At 43.0% G+C, this 21,266-nt stretch overlaps 1 protein-coding gene across 1 annotated transcript in view; it reads right to left on the bottom strand.

Moving 5' to 3' along the window:
• Positions 1 to 21,266, bottom strand: part of ALK (ALK receptor tyrosine kinase) — a 435,118-nt gene that overhangs the window by 82,874 nt on the left and 330,978 nt on the right. The window lies entirely within an intron of this gene.

Here is a 21,266-nt window from a genome sequence, read left to right as displayed (position 1 = left end):
AGTATGGTGTAAGATATAACTATATTAGAGATGAGCAAACACCGTTCAATCGAATATCAGGCTGTTCGAGGTATTCATTTCCAATCAGTGTATCCGTTTCAGTGACTGTCAGGTATTTGACTCATTTTCGCCTCCTTTTCCGTTCTTGTTCTCTTTATTTACAGTTTTGCAATTTGCAGAAACTAAACCGCAGCGACGCGGACATAAAGCGTGATAATGTGCGGCGGTGATGTACGAGTCGCCTTTGTGGTGTTTGTCTGGCGTCGTGGCCACAGCTGGTGCTGTGTAAATAAGGCACATGATGGCGCGTCTTGTAAGGCTGAGTCTGTCGGGGAGCCCCGCGTGTGATCCGAGCGCTCCCCACATTGGTATTCATTACCGGCGGCCGCGTTATTTGTGTTCTGTCACTTCACAGTGACTTTTTTCCCTGTACAAAACAATAGAACTGTCACAGCCGGGGAAACTTAAAGGATAAAATTCACGACCCGTTACCAAACTGTTGCGGCCTCGTAAAGTTAAGCCTTGGCAAGACATCATTAGGGAGGTGCAACAAATCCTGCGCCTCGAAAGCGAACCCTCCATTATGTTTTATGGGGCTTTATTTAGACATAGTGATTGTCTTGGCAGACGCGCTTTGTTTTTTCCTATTTTTTCACCGAGGACACAATAGTCAAGACTCAATACTGTACAGGAGACGCGGGCCGGAGGGGGCCGGATTAAAGGGGATATCATCCCCCATGGGATATTACTTGTATTAATTACAAATAATGAGGCAAATTCATTAAAACTGTAAAGCAGCCAATCACAACCCATTGTAACCAAGGTTCACTTGGTTACAATGGGTAATGGGTAACTAAGACAGTTTTGCTTTATATTGTAGATCTGTAGGAGGGCGGCACCTTTGGCACAAGAGAGGGTCCATAGTGCGGCGCCATGATTGGCTGCTGTGGTCATGTGATACATTAGAGAGAACATTAGACATCGTGTAGTCATTGCTGCCTTTGACTATTTTGGTCCTATAACCATATGATGGACCTAAAGTGGCTCCTCCTGGGTGGTTTTGTGGGCGTTTCTTTGCTAAGCAGGGGAGGAGTCAAGAATTGAACTGTCAGTAGATGGATGTTTCACACCCGAGTCCTATAACCCTTTACACCCCAAAGGTAAGAGGGGGTGATAGTGAAGCCTACCTCAGCCTTATGCGAACAGCAGTCTGAACCAGTCTCTATATCCACAGCGCTATACATTTAATATGCAAACGATCTTTTCTGCATAATTTACAGGAGATGTAAATGAGGCCGGAGCCGGTGATGTGTAAAATGCTAATTTACGATGTTAATATTTATAAACAGACAGCTGTTTCACTTGAGTTTCCAGATAAGCGGCTTCATTTTTCGTAGCTGTAAGGTGTGGGATTACAGGCGCCATCTGAGATCAGAGATGACCTGTACATACGAGTCGCTGTCACCTGCGGGAAGCCATTTAATAATCTCTTATCAGTGCCTCCTACACAAGGAATTGGTAATGGCTGACTAGCACTGATAGTAACAATCCTCTGCCTGTAGTGATGGTCACCCAGCTTCCTAAAGAGCCTGAAAGGAACACAAACCTCATTCAGCTTTTCTCATCCCACTTTCTGTGTATGTGTCAGTCTTTACTGTAGTTCTGGTATTATATTCATGAACCAGGTTTTATAGTTTTTACAACTACAGAAACCCACAGAAATATGAAAATGGGGTGAACTGAAGATGGCTGAAATACATGTTTATTAAAGGGGTCTCTGATTTTATGTGTTCCCAATATCTTTGTTTGCTGTCATAAATTATAATAGGCCCTATAACTACTTATAAAGGGAGTTTGGGGTAGAAGTAGCTAGGATTGTTTAGACTGTATACAAGTTGCGTTCATATTAACAAGTACATCTCCCCATTCACTGACAGCAAGCAGACATGTTACAATAATGAAGTTTAAAGGGAACCTTTCACCTCCTCCACCGACTCCAAGTCTTTGCATCTATCAGTAGTCGCCCCTCCACTGATTTCGGCACAGTTGGAATTTTCTCTCTAGCACCCACTATTCCCGAGCAATCATTCCTCTTAATTTAAGCACAATTTTGCTATCTACTGTCAGTTGGGCGGTCCTTAGTGGAATCGGAAAGACATGGACCCGCCCACCAACAGCATAGACTATAATTGTGCTGAAATTAACTACACTGATTGCTCAGGAACGGCGGCAGCTAGAGAAAAAATTGCAAGTGTGCCGGAATCAGTGGAGGGGGGACTATTTAAGGATGAATAAATTGGAGATGGTGGAGGAGGTGAAAGATCCCCTTTACATTGGTTATCTGAGATATTTCAAGAATTGTCCAAGGATAGGAAACATTAAAATCAAGACATAGCCTGTAGTCACTCCGCTCTGCCCTAAAACTGTGCTGAAACTCGGCTTATACTCGAGTAAATACGGTATCTATCTATCTATCTATCTATCTATCTCCTATCTATCATCTATCTATCTATCTATCTATCTATCTATCTATCTATCTCCTATCTATCTATCCAGCGCCGCACCTCCCATGAGGCGACCTGAAGCGTCCGCTTCAGGCGGCGCTATGTCAGGACCCCAGGGAGGGCGGCATTTTTGCTTACCTAAGCCAGTCGAGGACAAGTTGTCCTGGACTGGCTTAGCACCGAGCGGTGGATTGGGGAGGCCACTGGAGCAGCGCTGCTCCAGCAGCCTCCCCTCATGCTCAGGCAGAGAGCAGGTCCTCTCCGTGCCTGCTCTCTGACCGCAAACACCGATAAGCCCCGCCCCTTTGCTTAGCCCCGCCACTCTGCTCTGCCACGCCCCCTCCTCCGGGGGGGGGGGGGCTTTCTGTCGTTCGCCTCGGGCGACGAAAGGGGCAGGTTCACCCCTGTATCTATCTATCGATCTATCATCTATCTATCTATCGATCTATCTCCTATCTATCTATCTCCTATCTATCTATCTATCTATCTCCTATCTATTTATCTATCTATTTATCTATCTATCTATCTATCTATCTATCTATCGATCTATCTCCTATCTATCTATCTCCTATCTATCTATCTATCTATCTATCTATCTATCTATCTATCTATCTCGTATATCTATGTATCTTAAGCTAATGAGAATTGTATTATTCAGCCGGGCCCTGCAGGTAGAATGGATCCATACTAAACATGGAGACGACTATAGGACTAAATGGCGCAGTATATCTCCTTGCTGCCATGACACCAGGTGCTCACCTGTGATTTGTGATGCAACCTTAGAAAAACGTTATCTAGAAGAAGTTTGAGGATGTAGAAGTCTCTGCTCGTACAATATGTGGACTGTCGGCTCTGCTTATTTACGACTGTCAGCTCTAGTTAATAATTCATGTGGTGAGAGCTGCTGGATCCGTCTTTTCCGATGAGTTAAGAGGAATCTTATACTAAACCTAAAGCCGTAATTTACCCCAAAGACGAAGCATATACAATTATTTCATATACATAAATATTCTTCTGTTATATGATTTACCCAGAACTTTCTAAAGAAAACACCCAGGAGAAGGCGTGCTAGAATAATGTGTGCGATAGGAGGAGGTAAACAGGAAACTTAATTCTATCTATCTATCTATCTATCTATCTATCTATCTATCTATCTGTATGGAAAGTGAAATTGTTACATCTCAAGCATAGGACAGCAAATAGTGTGGAACAAACCAGCAGAAGGGGCTAACACCACATTGAGCTATGAGACAGAAGTCAAGCTAGAAGCGATCCATTGACCTCACGTCACCACTCACATAGGCTACCATGGTGGACAGCAAGATGGCAAAGGAGGATGTGATGGAGGTCTATCCTCTAATGATGAGTCCTGGAATGGAGGTCTATCCTCTTCAGTGATGAGTCCTGGAATGGAGGTCTATCCTCTTCAGTAATGAGATCTGGAATGGAAGTCTATCTTCTTCAGTGATGAGTCCTAGAATGGAGGTCTATCCTCTTCAGTGATGGGTCCTGGAATGGAGGTCTATCCCCTTCAGTGGTGAATCCTGGAATGGAGGTCTATCCTCTTCAGTGATGAGTCCTGGACTGGAGGTCTATCCTCTTCAGTGGTGAATCCTGGAATGGAGGTCTATCCTCTTCAGTGATGAGTCCTGGAATGGAGGTCTATCCTCTTCAGTGATGAGCCTGGAATGGAAGTCTATCCTCTTCAGTAATGAGATCTGGAATGGAGGTCTATCCTCTTCAGTGATGAGTCCTGGAATGGAGGTCTATTCTCTTCAGTGATGTGTCCTGGTATGGAGGTCTATCCTCTTCAGTAATGAGATCTGGAATGGAGGTCTATCCTCTTCAGTGATCAGTCCTAGAATGGAGGTCTATCCTCTTCAGTAATGAGATCTGGAATGGAAGTCTATCCTCTTCAGTAATGAGATCTGGAATGGAGGTCTATTCTCTTCAGTGATGAGTCATGGAATGGAGGTCTATCCTCTTCAGTAATGAGATCTGGAATGGAGGTCTATTCTCTTCAGTGATCAGTCCTGGAATGGAGGTCTATTCTCTTCAGTGATCAGTCCTGGAATGGAGGTCTATCTTCTTCAATGGTGAGTCCTGTAATGGAGGTCTGTCCTCTTCAGTGGTGAGTCCTGGAATAACCAAAAAGACATCAACAGGCCACATGTTCCTTGTGTTACTATGATCTACGTCATCTCCAGACTTATCTCTTATTGAGCACATCCAGGACGTCATTGATCGGCCATTATAAAGGAGCTGCTCATACTCCATACTGAATAAATCCAGATGTTCTGAATATTTTGTTACATTTTCGATCACTTGCATATCCTGTAACTTGTTTCTCCATCCCGGGATCTCCAGACTTCTGAGGCTTTTCCTTCTTGATGATGTCATCTCAATATTGCGCAGTAGATATACATATACATATATGACATTTTCACATGTAGTTACTTTTAGGAATGTTCGTGTATGATCCTATTCCTTAGAACCTCCTCTTCCTCCCATCTCCAGAGTCCTTGGTTGAGGTTTGTTTTGGAGCTTCCAGGCCCAGAGGAGGTCTAGAGATGAGATATCTTTGCCTTGTACAGGGACAGGCCTGATTGACCACATAATTCTTTTTTAGAATCGTCTATATGTCACATATATAATTCTGATAATTCTGATGGCTGGTTCCCAAAAATTGGTGTTACAGATCTGCCATTTTTGGGACGTGGCCTGGCTTCTGTACCCCTTTCAGCCTCCGTGGCCACCTATTTCGGTTTATGTTGTTACTTCTCTTCCATTACCTCCATCTGTAAATCTCTGTTGCTGTAATCTCACTTCTATAGAAGCTTCCATCTGCTTTTATCCACTTGCGAGACAATGTTTTTGGATAACTTTCACTACAGATGGAAGTACAGTAGAATTTGCCAGGTTTCTCCAGCAGCTTTGACCACCCAGACAGGAGGTTCTACAGGCCGGATAAAGTGACCACAGCTGAGATTTCCTACTAGCCATTCCTTTCCTCCTCCTTTAGGGTCTTGCTTTGAGGACTTTGGATACAAGCCATATAGTCGATGTCTTTCTCCCCCGTGACTTCTTTAATCTTTCCTTTAAGGCGTCGTGCTCCGTTCTGAGGATTATGGAGCATGTCTTATCCAGCTCAGTGAAAACGGATCGGAATAGATCAGAACTGCCCATTGAAATCAATGTAAGGTGGAAGGCGCTTAGACGTCGTCCAAGAGTCACCCGAGAACCTTCTGTTAAAAATCTTAACCCCCTGGGCTCTACTCTCAGTTACATGAAGCCTAGTTGTTGCATTGCTAGTCATGTGGATGACTATCTATCTATCTATCTATCTATCTATCTATCTATCTATCTATCTATCAATCTCCTATCTATCTATCTATCTATCTATCTATCTATCTCCTATCTATCTATCTATCTATCTATCTATCTATCTATCTATCTATCTATCATCTATCTATCTCCTATCTATCTATCTATCTATCTATCTATCTACAGTTAGGGCCAGAAATATTTGGACAGTGACACAATTTTCGCGAGTTGGGCTCTGCATGCCACCACATTGGTTTTGAAATGAAACCTCTACAACAGAATTCAAGTGCAGATTGTAACGTTTAATTTGAAGGGTTGAACAAAAATATCTGATAGAAAATGTAGGAATTGTACACATTTCTTTACAAACACTCCACATTTTAGGAGCTCAAAAGTAATTGGACAAATAAACATAACCCAAACAAAATATTTTTTTTTTTCAATATTTTGTTGCGAATCCTTTGGAGGCAATCACTGCCTTAAGTCTGGAACCCATGGACATCACCAAACGCTGGGTTTCCTCCTTCTTAATGCTTTGCCAGGTCTTTACAGCCGCAGCCTTCAGGTCTTGCTTGTTTGTGGGTCTTTCTGCCTTAAGTCTGGATTTGAGCAAGTGAAATGCATGCTCAATTGGGTTAAGATCTGGTGATTGACTTGGCCATTGCAGAATGTTCCACTTTTTTGCACTCATGAACTCCTGGGTAGCTTTGGCTGTATGCTTGGGGTCATTGTCCATCTGTACTATGAAGCGCCGTCTGATCAACTTGGCAGCATTTGGCTGAATCTGGGCTGAAAGTATATCCCGGTACACTTCAGAATTCATCCGGCTACTCTTGTCTGCTGTTATGTCATCAATAAACACAAGTGACCCAGTGCCATTGAAAGCCATGCATGCCCATGCCATCACGTTGCCTCCACCATGTTTTACAGAGGATGTGGTGTGCCTTGGATCATGTGCTGTTCCCTTTCTTCTCCAAACTTTTTTCTTCCCATCATTCTGGTACAGGTTGATCTTTGTCTCATCTGTCCATAGAATACTTTTCCAGAACTGAGCTGGCTTCTTGAGGTGTTTTTCAGCAAATTTAACTCTGGCCTGTCTATTTTTGGAATTGATGAATGGTTTGCATCTAGATGTGAACCCTTTGTATTTACTTTCATGGAGTCTTCTCTTTACTGTTGACTTAGAGACAGATACACCTACTTCACTGAGAGTCTTCTGGACTTCAGTTGATGTTGTGAACGGGTTCTTCTTGACCAAAGAAAGTATGCGGCGATCATCCACCACTGTTGTCATCCGTGGACGCCCAGGCCTTTTTGAGTTCCCAAGCTCACCAGTCAATTCCTTTTTTCTTAGAATGTACCCGACTGTTGATTTTGCTACTCCAAGCATGTCTGCTATCTCTCTGATGGATTTTTTCTTTTTTTTCAGCCTCAGGATGTTCTGCTTCACCTCAATTGAGAGTTCCTTTGACCGCATGTTGTCTGGTCACAGCAACAGCTTCCAAATGCAAAACCACACACCTGGAATTAACCCCAGACCTTTTAACTACTTCATTGATTACAGGTTTACGAGGGAGACGCCTTCAGAGTTAATTGCAGCCCTTAGAGGCCATTGTCCAATTACTTTTGATCCCTTGAAAAAGAGGAGGCTATGCATTACAGAGCTATGATTCCTAAACCCTTTCTCCGATTTGGATGTGGAAACTCTCATATTGCAGCTGGGAGTGTGCACTTTCAGCCCATATTATATATATAATTGTATTTCTGAACATGTTTTAGTAAACAGCTAAAATAACAAAACTTGTGTCACTGTCCAAATATTTCTGGCCCTAACTATTTATCTATCTATCTATCTATCTATCTATCTATCTATCTATCTATCTATCTATCTATCGATCTATCTCCTATCTATCTATCTATCTATCTATCTCCTATCTATCTATCTATCTATCTATCTATCTATCTATCTATCTCCTCCCTTTACTGTTTGGCCCCAGTTCTGATACTATGTTATGACACGCTACCCAGGAGCCATAATAAGTCAGTAGATCCGGATATATCCCCCGGGATCGCTTTCATTACTGCGCCTTGTATAAATCACATTTCCTTTCTATCTTCTGGGGGAGAATCACATTAATTGTGTTTGATCCGAGTGACTGGAAATTCATATCTGGACGCAGAAAATCTCCAAAGAAAAGACAATTTTACATATCAAAGATTGTAGATAAAATGTTCTTTATGTTAATTTGTAGACTGGGATCCTCGGATACTCCGGGGCCCGGAATCAGCGGTAAACAATATATTTGCATTCACTTTAGATCCTTCTCATTTCCTTATTTCTTTACAGTTTTGGTCAGTTCACATTTGTACATCATGTAATGGGTTAAATCTGCATATAATGTATAGTATTAGTAACCTCACCAGGCCATGTCTTCTGTTGTTTTATACTCCAGTCACATCCAAAGCTGCATTGCCATTTTGCTATATGCCATTTATAATCCATCAATTTACGCAACCTCCCAAATTACACAACCACCCATAAAGCAACACAGTTTCTACTTTCAACCAGCAGAGGGAACTATGTAGCAGCTTCAGATCTAACTAGTAGCCTGCAGCATTCTGTATGCAGCTCAGGATGTGACTAGAGCATGCACAGATGATTTGCTATAAGTCATCTGGGGGACGGCAGGGGCCAAAGTCCCTAATATACAGTCACATAACACTCTGAACTTTCCATAGGCCCCACTGGGATATGCTGACCTAATAGACTGGGGAACCCAATGCTGGCCCTCCCTTTACCGTCTAGAGTCCCTGGTCCTACTCTGGAGGACCACATAGTCTGCTGACAACCATGGCTGCCCATTCATGTGTAATACCCAGTTAAGCCTCTAGAGTTGCTATTGAGCAAAGACAAACTATCAAGAACATATCAGCTGACCTATGACATGAAGGCCATGAAGGCTACTAATCATTGTATTTTTTGACGTGTGGAGACCCCGGCTCACTAATCCTTTATGGCCCAGGTTCATTTTTGTATTTCTGTTTTTCACTCCTCCCATTTCATAAGCCGTATATTTTATATAGAATAATAATTTGGAAAATAGGAAACATTCTGTGATCTAGTGATGATCTTTATATTCCCATATTCGGAGCTGTGTAAGGCGTCTCAGGAACACAATCTAGTTTTTATTGATCCCATTTTGGGGAATTTCTGATGTTTTGATGAGTTTTTATTAATTTTTTTTTAGGAAGCCAAATGGTAAATAAAAAGGGTTTATTTGGCCAATCAGATTTTTTCTCACTGTGTCAATATGGAAGCCGGCGAGAAATCCATGAACAAGAAGGCAGCCGACTGGATCGCACTGGGAGGACCCCAGAGCATCGGGGACTGGGTTTTTTTTCCTTTTTTTTCACCTCCCCCGGCCTAACTATGCAGAGGTAGCAGGTATACACAGGCCCTAATGGTTGAGGGGCCCAGAGGTGCCCACTGATCGGAGGGTGCATATAGGTATTCGGGCCAGTCTGAGGTGTCACCACAGCTCCTGCCACCGCCACTCACCAGGTAAGACGTCTCACACTGTAATGTAATGTCCATAACACCGGGCAGATGTAATGAGGTCAGTTTATCAGTGTCAGCACTAAAGCGGTTGGCGCGCAGCGATGCCAGGCAATCCAGTGTTAATGAACTTAACGAACAGGAGATGAAAATCTGCCCCGAACCAGCCCAAAGACATAGAAAACCCCCGAGAATGTGCTATAGAATAGTCATAGAAGACTGCTGGAGGGGAACATCTATCTATCTATCTATCTATCTATCTATCTATCTATCTCCTATCTATCTATCTATCTATCTCCTATCTATCTATCTATCTATCTATCTATCTATCTATCTATCTCCTATCTATCTATCTCCTATCTATCTCCTATCTATCTATCTATCTATCTATCTATCTATCTATCTATCTATCTATCTATCTATCTATCCATCCATCTCATATCCCTCTATCTTATATCCATCAACTATTCTCACATTTATCCCTTTATCTATTTCATATCTATCTTTATGTATCTAAATTGAATTGGAAGATAATTTATTATTAGGACTATATCCATATGGCGATTACCAAAGCAGGAGTGAGATTAGAGACGTTATGTATATAGTGTAGGGGCTATAGAAGTCCCTGTCCTGTTCCCTTCAGTCTGTGTCCTGTCTATTCTCTCTCCTGTACATTAAAGGGCTCCGCTCCCATACTGGGGCCCATTGATTTATAACAATATAGCAGAGATCACAGAACAAATAACAGAATTGGGTCATTGTACTATGTGCAGATCACACAGCGCCCCCTAGGTCAAAGCCTGGCCAGATGTCCACAGTTCTGTACCCGGGGGCTGTTTGCACTTGCATCTGTAAAGCAGAAAACCCTTATACTTCATGTCTGCGTCCTCCACCCCCCCACTCTTCTGTATTAGATGTAGGGTCTCTATGGACTAGGGCTACAGTATCTATCTATCTATCTATCTATCTATCTATCTATCTATCTATCTACAGTCCTATGAAAAAGTTTGGGCACCCCTATTAATCTTAATCATTTTTAGTTCTAAATATTTTGGTATTTGCAACAGCCATTTCAGTTTGATATATCTAATAACTGATGGACACAGTAATATTTCAGGATTGAAATGAGGTTTATTGTACTAACAGAAAATGCGCAATATGCATTAAACCAAAATTTGACCGATGCAAAAGTATGGGCACCTCAACAGAAAAGTGACATTAATATTTAGTAGATCCTCCTTTTGCAAAGATAACAGCCTCTAGTCGCTTCCTGTAGCTTTTAATCAGTTCCTGGATCCTGGATAAAGGTATTTTGGACAAACAATTCAAGTTCAGTTAAGTTAGATGGTCGCCGAGCATGGACAGCCCGCTTCAAATCATCCCACAGATGTTCAATGATATTCAGGTCTGGGGACTGGGATGGCCATTCCAGAACATTGTAATTGTTCCTCTGCATGAATGCCTGAGGATTTGGAGCGGTGTTTTGGATCATTGTCTTGCTGAAATATCCATCCCCGGCGTAACTTCAACTTCGTCACTGATTCTTGAACATTATTCTCAAGAATCTGCTGATACTGAGTGGAATCCATGCGACCCTCAACTTTAACAAGATTCCCGGTGCCGGCATTGGCCACACAGCCCCAAAGCATGATGGAACCTCCACCAAATTTTACAGTGGGTAGCATGTGTTTTTCTTGGAATGCTGTTTCTTTTTGGACGCCATGCATAACGCCTTTTTTTTATAACCAAACAACTCAATTTTTGTTTCCAAAATGAAGCTGCCTTGTCCAAATGTGCTTTTTCATACCTCAGGCAACTCTATTTGTGGCGTACGTGCAGAAACGGCTTCTTTCTCATCACTCTCCCATACAGCTTCTATTTGTGCAAAGTGCGCTGTATAGTTGACCGATGCACAGTGACACCATCTGCAGCAAGATGATGCTGCAGCTCTTTGGAGGTGGTCTGTGGATTGTCCTTGACTGTTCTCACCATTCTTCTTCTCTGCCTTTCTGATATTTTTCTTGGCCTGCCACTTCTGGGCTTAACAAGAACTGTCCCTGTGGTCTTCCATTTCCTTACTATGTTCCTCACAGTGGAAACTGACAGGTTAAATCTCTGAGACAGCTTTTTGTATCCTTCCGCTGAACAACTATGTTGAACAATCTTTGTTTTCAGATCATTTGAGAGTTGTTTTGAGTAGCCCATGATGCCACTCTTCAGAGGAGATTCAAATAGTAGAACAACTTGCAATTGGCCACCTTAAATACCTTTTCTTATGATTGGATACACCTGGCTATGAAGTTCAAAGCTCACTGAGGTTACAAAACCAATTTTGTGCTTCAGTAAGTCAGTAAAAAGTAGTTAGGGGAATTCAAATCAATAAAATGATAAGGGTGCCCATACTTTTGCACCGGTCAAATTTTGGTTTAATGCATATTGCGCATTTTCTGTTAGTACAATAAACCTCATTTCAATCCTGAAATATTACTGTGTCCATCAGTTATTAGATATATCAAACTGAAATGGCTGTTGCAAACACCAAAATATTTAGAACTGAAAATGATTAAGATTAATAGGGGTGCCCAAACTTTTTCATAGGACTGTATCTATCTCCTATCTATCTATCTCCTATCTATCTATCTATCTCCTATCTATCTATCTATCTATCTATCTATCTATCTATCTATCTCCTATCTATCTATCTATCTATCTATCTATCTATCTATCTATCTCCTATCTATCTATCTATCTATCTATCTATCTATCTATCTATCTATCTATCATCTATCTCCTATCTATCTATCTATCTATCTATCTATCTATCTATCTCCTATCTATCTATCTATCTATCTATCTATCTATCTATCTATCTATCTATCATCTATCTATCTATCTATCTATCTATCTATCTATCTATCATCTATCTCCTATCTATCTATCTATCTATCTATCTATCTATCTATCTATCTATCTCCTATCTATCTATCTATCTATCTATCTATCTATCTATCTCCTATCTATCTATCTATCTATCTATCTATCTATCTATCTATCTCATATCTATCTATCTATTATCTATCTGCACTCCCCCTGTACACCTCCTAGACCCACAGAGATAGGACCGCTCTCCAGACATGAGATGGTTAAGCAGCCGGCTCTGGATTTGATGCCATTAATAACTGCAGAGCCAAAAGAAACATCAGATCTTCTTCTCCTTGCCATGTGTCTAATGAACTTTCACATGCGGCCGGCTTCCAAATAGCTGGATATGCTCCTGACCTAGTGGTGGCGCTGTGCCCGGTGCTGGCACACAGACCTGTCATTAAGAGAAATCTGCAGCCAAATGTTAGAAAGTTACAGGAGCTTCATCTTCTCTTCACTAAGGTAATGTCAGTCTCGTATAATATTTTTTACGTCCATGAGGTTGTCAGTAACCTGATACCACCTCTAGGGGGCAGGAACAGAATATTATGTGCTTTAATTCTAGACATGTATAGTGGGCGGGGTAATGACACAACCTATCACAGACTGGAGCAGTGTACGGAAGTAATATACTGGCAGCATATGGCACTATTATACTATACTGTGAAGGTTCCCTATATTGACTTCATGAGGGGTCATTATTTTATTTTTACCATATGTCACTATTATATTATATTGTGAAGGTTCCGTATATTGTAATCATGGGTAGTCATTATTTTATTTGTACTATATGGCACTATTATATTATATTATGAAGGTTCCCTATATTGTCAGCACTATTTTATTTGTACTCTATGGCGCTATTATATTATATTGTGCAAGTTCTCTATATTGACTTCATGGGGGCGTCACTATTTTATTTGTACTATATGACGCTATTATACAGTATTAGTACTGCCTTCTATGTAGGCCACAGCACATGACAAAAAATCTGCCATATCTTTACACTGCCCTTCTATGTTTATACCACCTTGGCGACTTATTTTTTCCAGCACAATTTCGGCATATCTTGCCACCTTTTAGCCACGCCCCCTTTTTCCCCCCTGAGACTCCACATATATCTAGCAAGTCAAAAAATGTAGCCCAAACTAGATGCATCAAGATGTGTCAAAGATGTTCCACACTGCACCAAGGATATGCCAGGTTTACCACAGTGTCTAGTTGTAACCACTGTAGTAAATCTGGGCCGATGTGTTTTGTATCACCAGTTTTACAGAATGCGTTGTGTCCTATATATCCAATATATCCTATATTGTCCAAAAATAAGAACCGGAGCGACATTCTGCCTGACAAAATAACATTCTGTGTCACTATAACACATTCACATAATAAATTCCATACACACAAACGCATCACAAACTGAATTTTTTATGGGGCAGATTTATTAAGATTGGCGTTTCGTCTACCAGTCCTAATACAGGTCCCGACTGGTGCAGGGTATAAGGGATTTATTATGTGGGGAACTGGTGTAGATTTCTGGTATAATTCACACTAGAAAACTGGTGTATGGGGGCACTCGTCCATATTAGGGAGAGTGTTCGCCTACATAGGCAGTACGGAGACTTACAAGTCATTCCTGCTCCGCTAGGGATTATGGGTAAAAAATATGCAAATCTAGTCTCCTGGATGGAATTAGGAGAACAGAGTGCACTCTGTACACCACCCTATAGAGGGCAGCATCCTTAACATCATGAACGACTCAGTTATAAAGTCTTTTAATCATAATGTGGATTTAATTGCTAAATCAGTATTTCTGTCCCAAAAGGAACAGATTCCCAACTATGGACAGCGCTGTTTCGGCCTATTGGTCCATCCTCAGCATAGTGTAGGGATACTGATTTAGCAGGGTGAGAGACTATAGACCAGGGTATGGGGGCACTCGTCCATATTAGGGAGAGTGTTCGCCTACATAGGCAGTACGGAGACTTAGAAGTCATTCCTGCTCCGCTAGGGATTATGGGTAAAAAATATGCAAATCTAGTCTCCTGGATGGAATTAGGAGAACAGACTAGAAAACTGGTGAGAGTTAAAATACATAGGTCCCCGGCCCAACCCGCACTGCCACTTGAAATATGCAAAACATGGGGTGCGTTGCGGTACGATTTTACCTCCTTAATGCAAGAAAACTGTTGGGGTTGTTACATTTCCCACTGATTTGAATGAATTCAGTGCACAAAATTTTATTTGTGACTACAAAATAGATTCTGTGATCACGAAATTCATTTTGTCACACAGAATAAGTTCTACGTCACAAAATCTGCAACACCTACCCCAGAACAGAGAACCTCGGTGTAGAATTGAGTGTCCATGTGTCCTTTGTGGCCAGGGGGCGCCATCAGGTGATGCAGAGGGTCGGTGTCTGGAGCGGCACTTTGGTTGTCCAGAATCGGCCCATAGTCAGCAGCCATATTGCCATCAGCACCTATTACAGTATGGCGGTATTACATACCTCCCAACCATCCTGATTTCCGCGGGACATTCACGATTCCGGTGACATGTCCCGCGGTCCCGGTTGGAGGGAAGTATGTCCCGATTTCAACTCAGATCTGCGTCCAGAGGACGCAGATCTGAGTTGAACACATACGTGGCTAAAGCAAGGAGCTGACACAGGTCAGCTCCCTGCTTCGCCGCTGGCTACTGGCTTGTAGACGCGATGTGATGACGTCACATCGTGTCTACAACTGTGTCAGTGAGAGAGAGAGAGAGAGAGAGAGAGAGGCACAGAGAGAGCGGCGGGGGAGTGAGGAGAAGGTAAGTATAATGTGTACACTGAGGTGGAACGTGAAACTGGGGGCAGATGAAGGAGAGGACGACATGACACTGGGGGCAAAGATGTGGGAACATGAATCTGGGGGCAGAGATGGAGAGGACATGAATCTGGGGGCAGAGATGGAGGGGACATGAATCTGGGGGCAGAGATGGAGGGGACATGAATCTGGGGGCAGAGATGGAGGGGACATGAATCTGGGGGCAGAGATGGGGGGGGACATGAATCTGGGGGCAGAGATGGGGGGGACATGAATCTGGGGGCAGAGATGGAGGGGACATGAATCTGGGGGCAGAGATGGGGGGGACATGAATCTGGGGGCAGAGATGGAGGGGACATGAATCTGGGGGCAGAGATGTGGGGACATGAATCTGGGGGCAGAGATGGGGGGGGACATGAATCTGGGGGCAGAGATGGAGGGGACATGAATCTGGGGGCAGAGATGTGGGGACATGAATCTGGGGGCAGAGATGGAGGGGACATGAATCTGGGGGCAGAGATGGGGGGACATGAATCTGGGGGCAGAGATGGAGAGGACATGAATCTGGGGGCAGAGATGGAGGGGACATGAATCTGGGGGCAGAGATGGAGGGGACATGAATCTGGGGGCAGAGATGGAGGGGACATGAATCTGGGGGCAGAGATGGGGGGGACATGAATCTGGGGGCAGAGATGGAGGGGACATGAATCTGGGGGCAGAGATGGAGGGGACATGAATCTGGGGGCAGAGATGGGGGGGACATGAATCTGGGGGCAGAGATGGAGGGGACATGAATCTGGGGGCAGAGATGTGGGGACATGAATCTGGGGGCAGAGATGGGGGGGGACATGAATCTGGGGGCAGAGATGGAGGGGACATGAATCTGGGGGCAGAGATGTGGGGACATGAATCTGGGGGCAGAGATGGAGGGGACATGAATCTGGGGGCAGAGATGGAGGGGACATGAATTTGGGGGCAGAGATCGGGGGACATGAATCTGGGGGCAGAGATGAATGGGACATGAAACTGGGGGCAGATGAAGGGTGTATATGAAACTGGGGGAGAGATAGAGGGGGGACATATAATTTACGGGTGACTGTAGGAGGATTATACTGTGTGCGGGCACATGAAAAATTAATGGGTGTGGGCAGAGTCAACACAAAAGTGGGCGGGGCTAAATTTGCCAAGGCGTGCTACGCGCGCCGCACATTTTGTCCCTCTTTCGGTTTTTCAAAAGTTGGGAGGTATGGTATTATATTCTATTAACCCTCTCTTTTATGGATGCCGCTGCCTGTAATATATCATGGAGGTCATGTTGTAAGTTCTGACACCCGACTACTATACGCAATGAATGAAAGGAAACCCGAAGAATTGCGCCCGTTGCCACGACAGCCACTTCCGAACTCGGCGATGTCTCCTCTCATTGTCTTTGTTTCGCTATTTCATAATGAATTAAAATATGTTTGCGGAACATTCTAATAATAAAAAACAGGCCGACAGAGGAGATTTGATAGCGGCGAGCCGCCTTCAGGGTCCGCATCATCAGAAATGTCCTAGAGAGACGCGGTGACTAATCTTTTCATTTTACTGAAAACATAAAAACTTTCCTTAGGCAACAAGATTTCCAGTGAACCTGACGCGTTTTGCATATTAAAATGCTGCAGAGGGGATAACTGTGTTATGGCAGAACAGAAGGCGTCTTCCTGGTAAGTGCTGGTCTTCTAAGAAACAGTCCGGACATGAAATACAAGCACGAAGGCAGAGTCTCCTCTACGGGGTCAGGATGGAGGCCGCGGGTTCACCTGGCCTGACCTAGATGTTGGTCTTAAAGAGACTCCATAGATAAGAATATTAATGTAATAGTTAAAAAAAAAATAAAAAAAACCCCCTGTTCATCCTGATTTACCCGCTGCATGAATAAAATTCTAGAGCTGCAGTGAAGACTGGCACATAAATGTAGTTTATTAAGAAAAGACTAGGGAGTAGAGGAACGTAATCCCTGTAAAACCGGTATATTTTATATAGTGAGCCAAGATACCAGTGATACATGGACAAGGAGAGCTATTGGATATGCAGGGCATAGGCATAGGAAGGGAGGGAGTGGGGACACCTGGGGCACTCACCGTCAGACTGAGATTTGGAGGGGTACAGGGTATCAGTCTTGTGAAATCCTGCCTTTCCTGCCTCTTCTGTCTATAACTGAGGGAAGTTACAACAGCCAGAGAACATTACCAGCTGCCATGATCTGATCCAAGCACCTGTGTCTGGACAGAGGAGGCAGAAGGGGTGCGAGTGTAGGGGCGGCTTCGCTCAAAACCACTCTCTATTACTGGGATGTAACAACTCTGCAGAAGAGGCAAAAATCTGTAATATTTGTGTTAATGTGAAGTACGTGTATGTGTGTAATGATAATGTGTATGTATGTGCAGGGTGTGTGTAATACGTGTATGTATGTCAGTATGTTTACTGTGTATGTGCTTTATATGTGTGTACTGTGTATATATGTTTGTACAATATAGCAGTGGTATAGTGATTCTATATAAGTGTATAGTATAGCGGCATATTGTCTATAGTCTGTGTAGTAGTATAATATATGTGTGCTGTGCATCAATATGATATATGGCAATACTAAGTATTGGGGCAGGTTTGGGTTTAGCTTTTCGATGTATGTGTACAGTACAGCAGTGCTAGGTTTGTGTTTTTGGCACTTTTATATACTTGTTAACCCTTTATAGTCTTCATTGCCTAACTCTTACCTATAGGTTCAGTTACAGTTTATGGGCGGGGGCACTCTGACGAGACAACTAGATGGGGGACAATCATGATGCCGGCGGGGCCCATGTGAGGACATTGGACTCTGTCGGTGGTAAATTGCTACCTGGCTCGCCAGCTTTTCACGCTGTGTGGCCGCCATTTCTCCTCCTGAGCCACGTCCAAGATCTAAGATACCATCCGAGTCTATAAAAAGAATCCCTCCTGGACAAACATTTACTTATCCATAACTAGAGCGCGTCGAAGAGACGACAGAAGACGAGTCCATGAGATGATTTATTGGCGGCAGGCACCATGTCATCTTTATATCCACTCTCAAATAGGATGATTCATTGGATTTGCTTCATCCGGAATATCCGGCATTTCTCTGTATAGGAAGAGTGATCTATGGCTTAGATACATCAGGGAGAGGAGACGCAAGGTCACCGCCGGTGGCACAGATCCTAAAAGATCCGAAGGCGGAAGGCAGAAGCCGAGCCACTTAAAGGAACAGTACATCTCTATTTGTATCTCAGTTGTTCTCTGTTATAAGCTATTTCAGGTCGAAAGGAAGATGGATGAAGGGCTCATCATTGGGATTTATAATGGGAAATGTCGAAACCTCCCCGCACCCTTTTTCACATTTGTTACAAATTCTACAGAATTTTAAACTTTTGGGGTCTTTCACCCTCAAATCACTCTTCAGACCCCAGAGTGAAGGTTACCAGGGGAGGTGCGGGTACATAAAAACATTGGTACAACCCCAGCGGTGAACCTAGCCTCTCTGCCGCCTGAGGCGGACGATCGAAAGATGCGGGGGTGGGGGTGGGGGTGGGGGTGGGGGTTTCGGGGGACATTGCACTGGTTCAAAGAAAAAAAAGGAAAAAAAAAATCGCCTGGGCTGCTGCCCCCTCCCATGCGCTACCTGAGGCGGGTGCCTCACCTCGCCTCATTAGAGGTGCGGCGCTGTACAACCCACCTTCCCTCACCTCTCCGAGGCTCCCTCGCCTATGGTAACCTGGAATAGAATGGATTTCTGAATATACATTGGAAAAGCAGTATACTGTAGTGGTAAGAAAACCGCCTAGGCTTCAAGTCCACTTGGGTCCAAAAGTAAAAAAAATAAATATATATAAAAAAAATCAAAAATGAATTACAAAAGGTTAAAAAAAAGCAAAGCTTTTAAAATATAAAAACAAAAACAACCAAGTACAAACATGAACACATTAGCTATCCCTGCATCTAAAAATACCCCAAACTAAAAACCTATAAAAATAATTTTCCTTTACAGTGAACACCATAGCGGGGGGGGGAAAAAAAAATCAAAATGGCCTAAATTGCATTTTTCTTGTCTTCTCCCAATAAAAAAATAAAAAAAACAGACATCAAAACATTAGACATTTCCCAAAATGGTGCAAATAAATAGTACATCTTATCCCTCAAAAAAAGAGGCCTTACCCAGCTCCGTATATGGAAATATAAAAAAGTTATGGGTGTCAGAATATGGCGACTCCAAGAAATTTTTAAATTTTTCAAGGTTTTGGATTTTTTTAAGGGGTTAAAACATAACCAATACTATATAAATTTGGTATTGCCGTAATTGTAACATCCTGCAGAATACAGGTAACATGTCATATTGGCTGCATATTGAACCCCATCATAAAAAAAAATAAATTAGAAAATGCTGCAAATGCAGTTTTTTTTTCTAAATCCCTCCATTCTGAATTTTTTCCAGCTTCCCAGTGCATCGCACAAAGTATTAAATGGTACCATTGTGAAGTACAATCCGTCCTGCAAAAACAAAGTCCCCATACAGCTCTGTGAACGGAAAAATAAAAAAGTTATGGCTTGTGCAAGGCGAGGAGTAAAAAGTGTAAATCAAAAGACAGAAATTGTATGCAGCAGGAAGGGGTTAAAAAAAATGTAGAAATGGTAAACAGTCAAAAAAGCGGTGGGACTGTCACGGCGGTTCGGGCCCGGCGGTCCCAGTGCGTCAGGTTTTAGAATAAATTTAGCCTGTCACTGCCATCTGGGGGATGTCGAACATACATGACTGCTGCAAAGCGCTCGGCCTGGGGGTCATGGTGGTGACGCTCATTCATAAGCTTAATCAAGTGTGGCGAAGCAACTGTCCGCGAGAAGCGGGGGCATATATACACACTATACATATACACAACACATCACAGATCTATCCCTACAAAATGTGCAATGGCCATCTGTAAATACAACGTGCCATTATCCACTCAAGAGCATAGGACATAGTACATTCAGTTCTCCAAGACGGACTTAAATACACGTGGGCAGGGTACACAATGTCACAGACAGGAGACGGCAGAGATGCATCAGATACACATGGTGACAGATAGGAGGTGGCAGAGATGCATCAGATACACATGGTGACAGGCAGGAGGCGGCAGTGATGCTTCTGATACACATGGTGATAGACAGGAGGCAGCAGTGATGCATCAGACACCCCCAGCGATTGAGAGGAGACAGTAGTGATGCAATTGAGGCTTTTCACTTTCATACATCACACGATAATAGATCTATCCCTATTGAATAATAAAATAATGCAGCAGCTCTTCCTTCCCTTCTCTCAGCAGAGAGTCACAGCACATAGCAGCAGGTTCTTCTGCCACAAGATGAGAAGTGTTAGACTGCAGGGCCGGCAGTGATACATTGGACACATTTTCTTTCTACAAATTGTCTTATGACTGGTATAATACACAAATAATTTGCACTGAATAAAAAAGTGACCGCACTATATGACCGTACTAGAAAAAGAATCCAAGACACGCAAAAATATCCATGATCCTTGTACAACACGACTCTAATAAAATAGTTCTAGATATTCACTGCACACATTCTGACACAATTTTTATGATACTTAATACATTCCTTATGGATAGTAGTATCAGAACAACATCACAGGATATATGTAACGTGATGATAAAGTGTATACCTTTACTCCATTTAAAGGGAATGTCACCAGACCTCAGCATATTACTTTACCCTGGTGACACTAACCTATCTATCTGCAGGACTGGGGTGATATGCTGGTACTGGTGACACTAACCTATCTATCTGCAGGACTGGGGTGATATGCTGTGTCTGGTGACACTAACCTATCTATCTGCAGGGCTGGGGTGATATGCTGGTACTGGTGACACTAACCTATCTATCTGCAGGACTGGGGTGATATGCTGTGTCTGGTGACACTAACCTATCTATCTGCAGGGCTGGGGTGATATGCTGGTTCTGGTGACAGTAACCTATCTATCTGCAGGACTGGGGTGATATGCTGGTTCTGGTGACACTAACCTATCTATCTGCAGGGCTGGGGTGATATGCTGGTTCTGGTGACACTAACCTATCTATCTGCAGGGCTGGGGTGATATGCTG

The sequence above is a fragment of the Leptodactylus fuscus genome, chromosome 3 (assembly GCF_031893055.1).
Source record: "Leptodactylus fuscus isolate aLepFus1 chromosome 3, aLepFus1.hap2, whole genome shotgun sequence".
Classification (NCBI taxonomy): domain Eukaryota; kingdom Metazoa; phylum Chordata; class Amphibia; order Anura; family Leptodactylidae; genus Leptodactylus; species Leptodactylus fuscus.
Note: the sequence above shows the minus strand (reverse complement) of the source record. Positions and strands in the feature narration are given on the sequence as shown.